Source organism: Uranotaenia lowii, chromosome 1 (genome assembly GCF_029784155.1).
Source record: "Uranotaenia lowii strain MFRU-FL chromosome 1, ASM2978415v1, whole genome shotgun sequence".
Lineage (NCBI taxonomy): Eukaryota > Metazoa > Arthropoda > Insecta > Diptera > Culicidae > Uranotaenia > Uranotaenia lowii.
The window spans coordinates 178,980,446-178,993,327 of record NC_073691.1 but is presented as its reverse complement, the minus strand read 5'-3'; positions in this window follow the sequence as shown (position 1 = coordinate 178,993,327).

Below are 12,882 nucleotides of genomic sequence, written 5' to 3'. Positions count from 1 at the left end.
TCACCTTAAACCAACTAGGACTCATTGTCTTGAATGTAGCTTGCAAATGAAACCAAAAGCAAGCGAAAAAAATTTATCTTGTTTGAGTTATAGGGTTGTGAATTTTACCAGTCATTTTGACTGGTCACGGTCCGAGTGTCCATGGCGAAATTTTTCTCGCTTACTAAAAGAGCTAGTGAAATAAAAAATACACAGTTTGGTAGAGATTCAAAATTCATGAAAATTCGTATTTTTTGCGAATTTTTAAAGCGAAGTATGCAAAAGATATTCAACAAACAAAGTGTCCGACCAGTCATTTTGACTGGTGCGGTCTTTCTAGTGTTAAACATATAGTAATAGTGTCACTTTAGGAAATATTTTACCTTGCCACGAATGCCAAAACGTTGGTAAAGTGTGACAAATAAACAAAAAACTAAATATTTTTTTATCCTTATCTGAGCCATTCTCTCAATTTAGGTCGTGTGAATTCCCACAGGACTCGAAAGGAAAGAAAAGGAACCCGTCAAATAAATAATAAAAAAATAACCTACTAATAAACTAATGAATACATACCACTTGTCGTGAAACAATAAAATGTTTTTTATGAGTAGAATTTTTTTTTAAAATAAGCTCAGTTGTAAGAAAATTATATACAAAATAGTGACTTTAGGGACCAAATTTCAAAAAAAGTAACTTCTGAGTGACCAGCCTGAAAAAAGTGACAAAGTTACTAAAAAGTGACCAACTTCTAGCCCTGATTTTAGAAAGACTCGAAAAATCGAATCGTGTTGGTTTTTTTAATTGATCTTAAAAATGTCCGGTTTGGAAAAAAACATATAAAAATAAAATTATTGGAACATTGAAAAAAACATGCAATAAAAAATTAAACTCTCTTGACGAATGATAATCTTCGGTTCAGATGATATGAATGGTGATTTTCGATATGAACTGCAGTCCAGCCAAGAAGATATTCACTTTTGATGCATATATCAAAGCATTGACATGTATGTATGTATGTATGATCCATCCAACGACCCCCTGAGCTGGCAGGTATGTTATGCAAAAGAGTAAATGTTAATCTATTTGATTAACATTGTCCAATCGCGGGTGCTGGTGGTGTTAGCTCTATTGAAATTCCAGTAACCCATTTCAGAATGGCAGCTGCACATCCCGAGGCTACTTTCATTGCCTATAAGCCCCGCCCAATCATAGCCGTATGACCAAATGGGTCATGTAATTATGATTAGCCTTTCCTTATTTTATTGTTGACATATCCAGATACAAATTAAATATAATTGTCTAACTACATAGAATTGGCACCCTAATATGCCCAATAAAAGATAGACACGTAATTTAGTATATGGTTTTCATTGATTTATGATTTTCATTCTGTTAGTGGTTGATATAAAGATATAAAATATATTGACAAAATAATTTACGAAGGAAATACGTGATTGCTGATCAGATCTGTAATAGAGTATCGTTAGTTATTTTGAAAATAGTTTGAAAATAAAGTATTGATTGTGAAGACCATCCATGCTCCAAAACTACCTGTGAGGAATAAAAAGTAAATATTCATGTTCTACTATGTCGTTTATGGATTATTTATATAAAGAATAAATAAACAACATACATAGAATACAAGATGAAATCCAAATATATAACTTTGTTGAAAAGAAAAATAAACAATTGGATTATTTGAGCAAATTTGAAATAGTCCTGGGAATAAAAAATTGTTTCTTTATTTTTTCAATAGAATATTAATAATATCTAAAAATCAACACATTAGTTTTATAATTCTGTTTTCAACACTTTTTCGGCAACATTATTTTATTATTAAGACGATAAAATGAAAATGGTGGTTTCAACACGGCGGGTAATAAACTTAAAATAAAAGCTTTCTCTTTAAAGAATAAGAGTATTTTATAAGACCTGAAACATGCAATTAGGCCGGAACAAATTTCTAACAAATTTCAAACCCTTCTTTTGTCACTCAGAGTTGGAACATCGCGAGGGGGGGGACAATAAAAAATAATGCGAAAAACAAATAAATTGGAATAAATTGCACGAAAGCTTGTATGCAACAAAATTGCATACTATACTTTTGCATAAAACTTATAAATCATGTTTTTTCTTATCGAAAAATTCTATAAAATCAAGAATACAAAATGTAAATTCATTTCCATCTTCCAAAATAAGATTCTTAGTCATTTATCTTTCGGATATTTAAATTTTTATTTGAAATTTACCTAAAATAATTCAAACTTTATGTATTCTCCCCTTCGGGATTTTGGAAATTTCGAAGGGGGGAGGGGCCTGACAAAAGAAGAAATTGATATTTGTTCTAGCCTTATTGTGTGATTCGCAGATTCATAATCAAATTTAACAAACTATGACAAAAAAAATGACTATGATATAAAAAAATACGTTGAAAATTGACTTGAAACAGAACTTAATACTACCATTCGAATATACCCAGGCAGGTTCTAATAAAACTTTAATAAGCTTGAAATTTTAAAACATCTTATGAACGATAGCAAAAGTATTTTACTATGCCCTTGCTGATAAAGTCTACCTTTCACCTGTACACGACTTCTTCGCCCGAACCGCCAAGAAACATCGCATTTATCATCCTTTATTTCATCTAATAATTTCATAAAAAAAACTTCTAATGCATTAATAACTTAATCATTCTACAATCGATTAATTGTCGTTATATGTATCATCCAATCTACTGTTTACACCTTTTTGTAAAATAAAACCAAGGTTTTAAATTTTGGTGGCTTCAATGTCCTTAAAGAGTATTGAGAGTCAGTTTTAAGTTCGCGGGTTGATCTCTTTTCTATTTACTTCTTTAAATTTTTTTTTTAAAGATAATATATAAAAATTACTACTAAAATACTTAACAAGAATCATGACACAATTTATGATGTATTCCTACCAAAAAAAGTTTTTAGAGCGAACATTGTAAGGCTTTTTATTATATTAGAACAGTATTTCACGCAACATGTCATACACAAATAATTGAAAATTCATTCAATTTTTTTCCATTGTAATTTTTCAAAGTATTATTCTTACGAATTTAATATGCTTACAACCTACAGCGAAGTACAATGTACAATCAGATCCACCAAACAAAATGCGAAGAACATTAAATAGAACTTTTTTCAAGAGCGACAAAACTTTCCTCAGATTGTCATCATTATAATTTCATGGAAAGTACCAAGTTTGATGAGCACTATTATGGAAAGCCGTTCATGCTTTTAAGAACTGCTAATCTTTAAGAACCTTTTTCACATTTTTACAGCTCTGCATCATTCATATTAAAATTAACTTAAAATCACTTACCATAGAAATTTCACAACCAACGTAAAAAAAGTCACGTTGGAGTGACTTCCTCCGAAAACCAGCTGGCAAGTCCTTAGAGGCAACAGTCCACATCTATGATCCTAAATACACTTCAAAGAGGAATTAAAAATGTATACATTTAGTATTAAGTTACTCTAGAACACCAAATATTATTTATTTTGATTTATATTCCAATAAGAAAATTTGATGGACGAAACCAAAGACACTATTTTTCAAAGATGGTAACAGCAACTAGTCTTAAATATTTTCATGAGTTCATATATCTTATATGATCATTTTAAACATAATGACGATCACTATTTCCCAGTCCCATTATAATTTAGAACTCTATTTATAAAAAGAATTGAATTTATTTTCCCCAAGTTTAATTGCATAACAAATTGAAGGGAATTCAAAGTCTGCTGCTCTTTGCCAGATCAACAGTCTTTAGTTGAATAGACTTTTGGATGTGATTGAAGCCTTTCTTGTGCAGAAACTTGTATGCAAGCTAGAATTAAGTTTTGCCCATGAAATGTTTCATAGCGAACATTTCATGCTTTGAGAGAGCTATCTGAAGTGAAGTTTCATCTAAATTATTAATTCATGTAAAATATTTCTAAGACCTACAAACTTATATCATATCAGTTAGGAAGAATGAAATTATTAATACTTATAACCACTTATCTTTGGATCCGGATATTCTTGATAAAAGCCTCTAAAGTGCATCTGCTAGACTGCAGCTGAAAAAAATCGAAGTTGGGTTAGGTTGGTCCTCAGGGCGTAGCACCTGTCCTCTTCTCATTAAAATTTTAGTTTTTCAACCAAAAAGAATCAAATTTTTAATTTCTTCACTGAAATTCAACTTTTCTATGTACAACACATTCTGATGCTTCACTGGGGTTCAAAATTATCACTTTGAAAACTGTTTTACGCCTAATTTTAACAAAAATTATCATAGCGCAAAAGTTAAACAATTTCACTTGGGCAGTGCTGCCATCTAATCAGGCATATATCAAGGCATTAACAGCACTAATATTTCGCCTTTATTTATGCAATCTATAAGAGTTCTGAAAAATTAAAATTATTTTCTTTGCGATATTCTGGTGAATGTTTTAAAATCATGAACCTGTTTTGTTAAAAAGTTTTTTAAGAAATTTTATTTATTTAAATTTCTGATATTTTCATGGTGCAAGAACGAGAATATTTTTTATTTATTATAACTGGCATCCCTGACTGAGTTGTGTACGAAATACACGCTACCAGAAGTAACACAATTTCTCAAATAAGTGCTTCAATTTTTTTTCCGCTAGAAGAAGCTGATGCTGTCGCCTTTTTGTTGTATGGAGGAAACGACTGTGGTCAATATTGGTTAAGTATATTTGATAAAACGAAATAGTTCAGATTTGTCCCGCCGAGAAAATTCTTGCAACTTTTATCTTTCGGACCATTGATCATTTCCGGACCACTTCGGCAACTTGATTCGTGAACATCTATTGCAGAGACAAAATGCTGATAACAAAGTATAACAAATTGGCATCATTTAAGAAAAACAGTAGAATATATTGAATAATTTATACCAAATAATTATTCGATTCTATAAAAACCTAATCCTAATTGTTGTTTTCTAAGAAATCCTTAGAAAAGTTCACAAATAAAAGCGTTGAACTTGCTATCACTTCTCATAGGACTGATGATTGCTAACCTATATAGGTTCCCTTGAAAATATCAGTCTGTTTCACAAATCGTCACCAAGGTGCCCGAACGCGATGACTTTTAAGATTTTCGTTCCAGCTTCCTGCCTAAATATTTCCAAGTTCCGTTTGCGAAACCGAGTGCCGATTTGAGAAACATATCGTTTCGTCCGCGTAAAATCAAGATGTTTACGGCAAGTGATGCCACAATTAATGGGAAATTGAGAGATAAAAAAGTTTCTTTACTGTCCCGGGCTGGATTTGAGTTTGATCTCCGGGGGGACCATCATCTTCCCGATGCAGTTGGTCTGTTTGTTTGTTCGTTTTTTTTTTGTTGGGAAGCATTCATGCAAAGGTATGCAATTTTGGTCCGGGTCAAATTTCTTCATCGTTGGTAATTTTTTGGGGCAACCTCCAAAATAAAAAGGAGCGAACAGTTTAATGCTAAATTTTATTGTTCCGACGCAAATTATTGGATTGGTTTTGTTGGGGGGATTGCTCGAGTTCGGCTCCGGTGTAGGGCTTTTTTCTTGTTAAAATTTCGACAGTTCAGCCGATGATGGGATTAAAAGCGAACTGGAAAGTGCAATTTATGAACCATCGCTTGTATTGTTTTGTTGAGGCGGATAAGCGCAGTAGATTTGGATTTGTGCAGCATAGTTGTCAAAATATTGAACAATATAGTAGCGAGTTTCATGGGGCTGAGGCGATTTTTTCTTTATTTTTTTCGATTTTCAATATCGAATTTCATGGGGTGCTAGAAAATTGAGTCATTAAAACGCGCTCCAATCGAAGTTTTATCTTCTGGGTGAATCGCTGCAGGAATTTCTTAGGGTACATAAATCACCTGGATCTCGTAATTGAATGTCTAGCTCGATCATAAACGGCACCATAAAACGCCACCTCCATTTCTGTCAAGTGATAATAAACTGGCGCATTATCTGGAAGCCGTCCTGGGCATTTGAAGCTCCATCCTCCCCGGTTTATTTATATCGTAGAAATGCATCTCTCCCCAGGATAAGATCTTGGTCCGCGATCAGGTAAATGCAAACGGTGCTTTACGACCTCTCCCGGGAGACGAGACGCGATGCGCCTAATGTACCCAGTAAGAGGAAGACCAAGGCGCATACGACCTGTGAAATCTACCGCTGAACGACCTGTAAGAGCTCAAAATCATAACGATCAAAGGCGCTAAGCTTTCACGCTACTACCGCAACACAGACTAAAGCATCCTATGAACGTTCGCGCCTCCAGATCGCCTATGCTGTGCCGCGCAGAACTTTACGATCCGTTTTAATAGTTTTATATCTACTCACATTAAAGTAAACAGCATCGTTGCAGAGCATCATCGATTTGCACTTTTAGGCTTAAATTGACTCGAGAGAGCGTAGGCGTAGGAAGCTGGATGCTGTTGATTTCATATGGCTAAAATGCACGACCAATGAGCTGGTAATGATCCTGTACATGCGTAGTTAATGGATGCACTTAGCATGTAATGAGCTTTGTTGGCTCAATTGGGAACTCCTTCCAATGTCGACTGAACTAATTCTTTAAGCTTCTGGCGGGCAAATGAATTGCATCTTCTCCTTGCTAACAGTTCCGCATCAATGGATGCTTCATTTGGAAATACCAAAGCTTACCAACAACCGTGACCATTATCCAGCTCCAGGGAATGCTTTAATTTGCTTCTGTGGGCACGAGACTCTAAATAAACTATGTCACTGGATGTTAGATAAGCGTTCGGGATGAATCTTTGAACTAGTAATGCCATTCCGAACCAGATTGCTCAGCTCAACTCAACTCAGCTGAGGGAGGCTCCCTTGGCTTGGGCCTAATACAAGCGCATCTCAAAGCAAAGTCTTCCAGTCAGGAGCCCCACCAATAGCGAGAAAAATTAACGCCCTGTCACGATCTTTGCGCGTGCTATCCATATACCTAACGTAATTGCCTTCTTTCGGATACAGTCGATACTCTTCTCGTTTTCTATTCGGGTTCCTTTATAGACCTAGTCCTCGATTAAGTTTTGTCTATGTAGCTTCAAAGTAGGTACATATTTTTGAGTTGATCGAATAAGCTTCGTACGTTCGCGGAATAGATATTATTTGAGGCGGCATCCATAAATCGTCATTGTAATTCACCACCTCTTAGCTCTTAGAGATTCATCGTGTTCTTCGCATTTTTTAACTGTTGATTCGCAAATCATGGAAGATATTTCTAAAATTGTAGAAATCTTCAAATCGCATGATTTTGTTTTCTTCTATCTAAGCGAATAAGAAAAGTATCGCTTGGTGAACTCAATGCATTCTAAGTCGTCAGCACAACAAACACCATTTATAGTTTTTTAGTCTTTTAGTCTTTTTAGTCTTTTTAGTCATTAACTTATATTCTTTTCAAATGTGTCATCTTATAATAATTCACAAGGATATGAAGAATTGAGGAGCTCAGAAGTTGAAGCAAATACACAATTCATAATTACATGCTCGGGATGATTTTAAGCATACGAGGGCAAAAAAAGAAAAAAAAAAATCAAGAAAAAGGTATCTCTATATACATATTATTAGGTACTGTCAACTGGGGCATCATGCAACACTTTTGAATTTAGATAAATGATTTTTAAAAAAAAATAATGTCCACAGATAATCGCATCGCTTGTACATCGGAAGTTTGAAGGAAAATCAAATTAACGTAGCCTGATATTTAATTGGTCCACAAGTTATTTCTAAATTTTAAAAAACATGCGATTTTCTCCATACCAAGAAAAAAAGGGGGTAGGGGGAAGTGTTCCTAAATGCGCATGTTGGGTGATATGCGCATACAATAAAATTGTTATATAAAGTCGAAAAAATTAAAAAAAAACAAACAAGATGTTGATCAGTTTTGTTAAAATATATTGAACTTTAATTATCGTGCGTACAGATTCTGCGAACAAAAGTTTTAATGGTTTTTCTTTCTAATTCATCTGGAAATAGGAAATTCAACAAATTGAAGCTTTTGGCAAAGTTGTAAATGATAAGATAAGGCTATGATCATTTAGAATCCGGGCAGTTACAAACGTCTGTATTTTAAAAATTATCCATTTAATCAAAAAACTTTTTATGGAGCAAATGAAGGTGTTAATATGATATTTGATCTAAAAATATTTAAAAAAAATTACCATTGATTTCAAGAATAACTCTAACTTTATCATCAAATCTCTTTTTCATCCTTGCACACTTTTTTCAGTCATGTATTGATCTATTATTTTTACCACAGAAGCAAAATCTTTGCAAAATCATGATATTTTACACAAATTTACCTAGAAAAACCAGTTGGAATCTGGTTGGAACCTATTCATGAGTAGGCATCTCGAAGAATTTTACCTCTTAAATTCGGTTTTAACATAAATTTCCTGGTCCTTTAAAACAAATCTGTCACATTGCGTAAAGACCGGTTGAACAGATTGTGATCCATGGATCTGCGCATTTTTAGTTATTTGCTGGGTTATCTACTAGACAGGTAACACTTTTTGCCTGCCAGAAACGGATTTACAGCATAGTTAAGGGGTCTGCATTATGTTTTCCCCAATAACCATAGACATTTTACCATAGTTGAGATAAAGAGTTACACTACAATGCTTGGTTTGAACTTCATGAGCATCCTAAAGTGGCTTCTTATACTTTTTTACTATTTGGGCCACAAAAAAATTCAGAAAAATCAATCAGTGCAAGAGTTTTTAAATCGACAATAAAGAATTTCCAAAGTGATTGTGCAGAATTATTTTTATCATGTCTTTTTGCATCGGAACTATCTCAGACACACGTAAATTCAAAAATCTGAAAAAATAACAAACATAGTCCTTTTTATAACCAACACAACGCATCTAAATTTTTGCATATCCGAGCTCTAGTAACGTAGCTTTTACCGATATAAAGTGCCCGGATACTAATGATCATACACAGCAAAAATTATTTGCTGTAAAATTACGGTAAATGTCCTGTAACAAAAAGGAGCAGGACTTTTACAGCAATTTTACAGGTCGGAAAAAAATCAAGTGACATTTATTTTTACGTGATCATATTTTTTTACAGGCTGCTCTAAAATTACAGGCTGTAAATTTGGAAAGAACGTTCCTATTGGAATTTGTTTCGTTTACATTTTAGTAACCTGATTTAATGGACGTTTTTCATTTCTAAATAAAAACAATTTATTTGCAATTAAGCATTATTTATTATTATTTAATCACATCATGTGTATACTTTCTCTTACACACTACGCCTGGGAACAAAAACGCTTGGATGAAATTTCATCTTAAAAGAACCCATTTCCGTACAGGTTGCCACGTCAAATGCCGCTGGAATTTAGCGAAATCAGTGATTTTGTCGACGGTCAGACTATCTCCATTGATGCAAACAATTCCATGCGTCGAAACCAATAGCAATGACATAGGAAAGGCTCTTGGAAAAGCCAAACGTAAACCTTTTTGCCATGTATCCGGTTCGTTTTGAGCTAGAAAAAAATATTAAAAGTTAAACATCTGTTCTGAACTTCAAGTGAAAAAAAAGTTACCTCTTTTTACTCCTCTTTGGTTCTGCAAAATTATCTCACCACTGTATTCGGAGTAATTGTCACTTTCGCTTAGCTGACTTGTGTAATCTCCTAAATAGTGAAAATGTTGACAGTCGAACAGTTACCAGCTTTTGTGATTTTGATTGACAACCTTAATTTTCATTGTCCTGGAATTTGGAACCAGCCTGTAAAAAATCTGCTCACTAAAAATTATTGCCTTTGACCTGTAAAACTATGGCAAATGTCATGCTCCATTTTGTTACGGGACATTTGCTGTAAATTTGAATGATTTTTCATTTTATTTTAAACAAATCAACTTAAATTTACATGCTTTTTCAATTATAGTCAGTTTTATTTTATAGGTAACCATTTTCAATGACACGTAATAGTCATTATTTTTTTCTGTGTATGAATCATATAAAAGAACTAGTGATGTAAAAGATTACACCAAAATTTCAGCCTTGACGCATGCTTAACACATGTTTCTACCATTTTCAATTAAATAATATCAAAATTTTGCAAGTGTTAATGAAATATGGCTAAAAAGATAAATATACGCATTTAGCCCGCCAGTAACGGAAATCAGCTATTTTGACTTCTTTAATTATAAAACAATTTTCTTAAAAGCTGTCTAAGATTTTAACAGAAATATTGCTCTAACGTATATTAAACAGATGTCCGCTCATGTGTATATAGTTTTCAGACTCCTGTATGGAATATGGGAAAAATGAGTACTTTCCTTAATATGCACATATAGCCCGCCACTCCCCTAAGTTGCAACAAACATGGTATTAATAAAAAATCAAATGAAAATGTTAGAAAATTTATAGTTTTTGATATATTTGTGATGGCATAACGCATAATGAACCATTTTCTGTATTTTTTAGTTTTGTTCGAGTTTAATTTTACATTTTTCTGTTAAAAGTGTTTTTAAAGAAAAACAACGAGGGTGTGCATACATTTAGGGGTAAAAAAATACTACAAAAAATCTACTATCTGGAATTATAAAAATTAATGTATTAATGGAAGAAATTTTGAAATTACTTAAAGCGTTATGCAAAACAATTATATATCATTATAGCCCAGATTTGTAACTGAATTATAAAAATATTTGTTTAAAAAAATTGGTTAATGTCCGAAAAATATTTCGACATGATCAGTGCCAGTATTTTTTTTAGCTCAAAATCATTGTACCATATTTTATTTAAATCGAAAAACACATGGAGAAAGAATTTTAAAACTACCGAAATGGTAATTTTCAGAAAAATAGGTCGACTTCCAGTTTTCTCATGTTTATAAGGATTTTTCTAGCAGTATCTTTTGACAACTGCTTGTTTAACAATTTTCGTTAATACGAATACGGATTTGATCTAATATCGATTTGATAAAACCCCGTATAAAAGCGGAATTAAGTTTAGGAGGGTTGATGGAAAATGTCATCTGATTTCTCTGGAAGACTTTCATAAAACATATATAGTATGCCATCAGAATGTATGCAAATTTTCAGGCGTCTACCGAAAATAAACTAGTTTCATTCAGGATATTTTACGCCACTAATTCCAAGCCAGCTTTAGAATGCAGCATAGATTTAATGACTACCCTGAATGGATAAGCAAAAAGTAGCTTTTTTGTGGGAATTCTGCATACCATTCGCCAGAATTTCGGGCTACATAGTAATTATTTCAGATCAAAGACTTCCTTGAAGTTCGTCAATGTTTTTGGCGAACTGGCGTACAGTTTACTTTTACAATATGTTCACAGAAAAAATGTGGTACCGTAAACTGGGGGAACTTTGATCACTTTTTTCATTCATTTTTTAATATTTTGGTAGAGGCTGCTTTTTCGTTATGCCTAAAAGCTTAAAAACCCTTACTGAGGTGGGGAGTATTAAACATGATCATTGATTGCAGTAAATTCTAACGACATTGGTGGTTATAATTAAATGTTTGTTACAAAACCAGATTTCGAGTTTCGAGGTAACTATGATCACAATGGTTTTCACGTATCTCAACATCTTCAAATTTATTGTTTTGATGGCATTCAGCACAGAAGGCTTAAAACATCGATAACAGTAATTTTTTGTTGGGACTCAATTGAAGTTTTCAACGTTTTTTGCCTTTCTAACAGAAAGGTTTGGTTATCGGTCGATTTGAGAGATCATTAATTATGGGTCTTAGACATACCTTTATAGGTACCTATCGACTCAGCTCGACGAGTTCTGTTGATGTCCGTGGATTTGTATGTGCCATTTTAAAAATGTCTAGAACGTTTTTGCGAAACTGGGCTGCACAATTAAAATGATTTTAGTCTCAAAAGAATGCATTTTTTTTTCTACACAACCCTTTCAAAAACGGGAAAAAAACAAAATAGTTGAAACCGTTTTCTTTACCAAATACATATCATACTTATTATGGCATAAAAAAAAGTTGCTAGTGGCGCCTCGAAGCAGCAGCACCAGCAATCATTTATAAATTGAAGATAATCAAAATAAAAAAATAATATTTTTATTAACTCGAGAATTGAACCAAAACCCTTCAGATCCCAAGTTGCAAGCGCTATCCAATAAACCATCGGCACGCTTGATTGAAAGCGGCTCAAACTCAAATAGGTAAAAGGCATTACTAAGACGCACCGTGGTCTGGGCAGTTTCTCAGTCTGCTGGGGCAAATACGGCAACAGTGTTTATATCTTACACTTCTTGCTTTTCAATGCAGCAAATGGCGGATGGGCGTTTCCTTCAGAGTCCGCCATGCCTATAGACATTATAATTTCATTTATGAAATTATAGTGTCTAAAGCCATGCCGGGTGTCAACAAAATGCAGAGCCGTACAGGAAACTGCGTTGGGGGGGAATTTATATGAAGATCTTATGACCCTCGTTTTTTTTACTCGTGTTGAAGAATGAATTTATGTTTTTTTTTTCATTTCTACATACTCATACATAATTTAGATTCAATTTCAGATGCAGAATTCAGATTCAGTTTTCAAATTCAGGATACAGGTTTAGGAATCAGAATTCAGGATTCAAAATTCAGAATTCAAAATTCAGATTCAGAACTCATATTCAGATTCAGAATTTAGATTCAGAATTCAGATTCAGAATTCAGATTAAGAATTCAGATTCAGAATTCAGATTCAGAATTCAGATTCAGAATTCAGATTCAGAATTCAGATTCAGAATTCAGATTCAGAATTCAGATTCAGAATTCAGATTCAGAATTCAGATTCAGAATTCAGATTCAGAATTCAGATTCAGAATTCAGATTCAGAATTCAGATTCAGAATTCAGATTCAGAATTCAGATTCAGAATTCAGATTC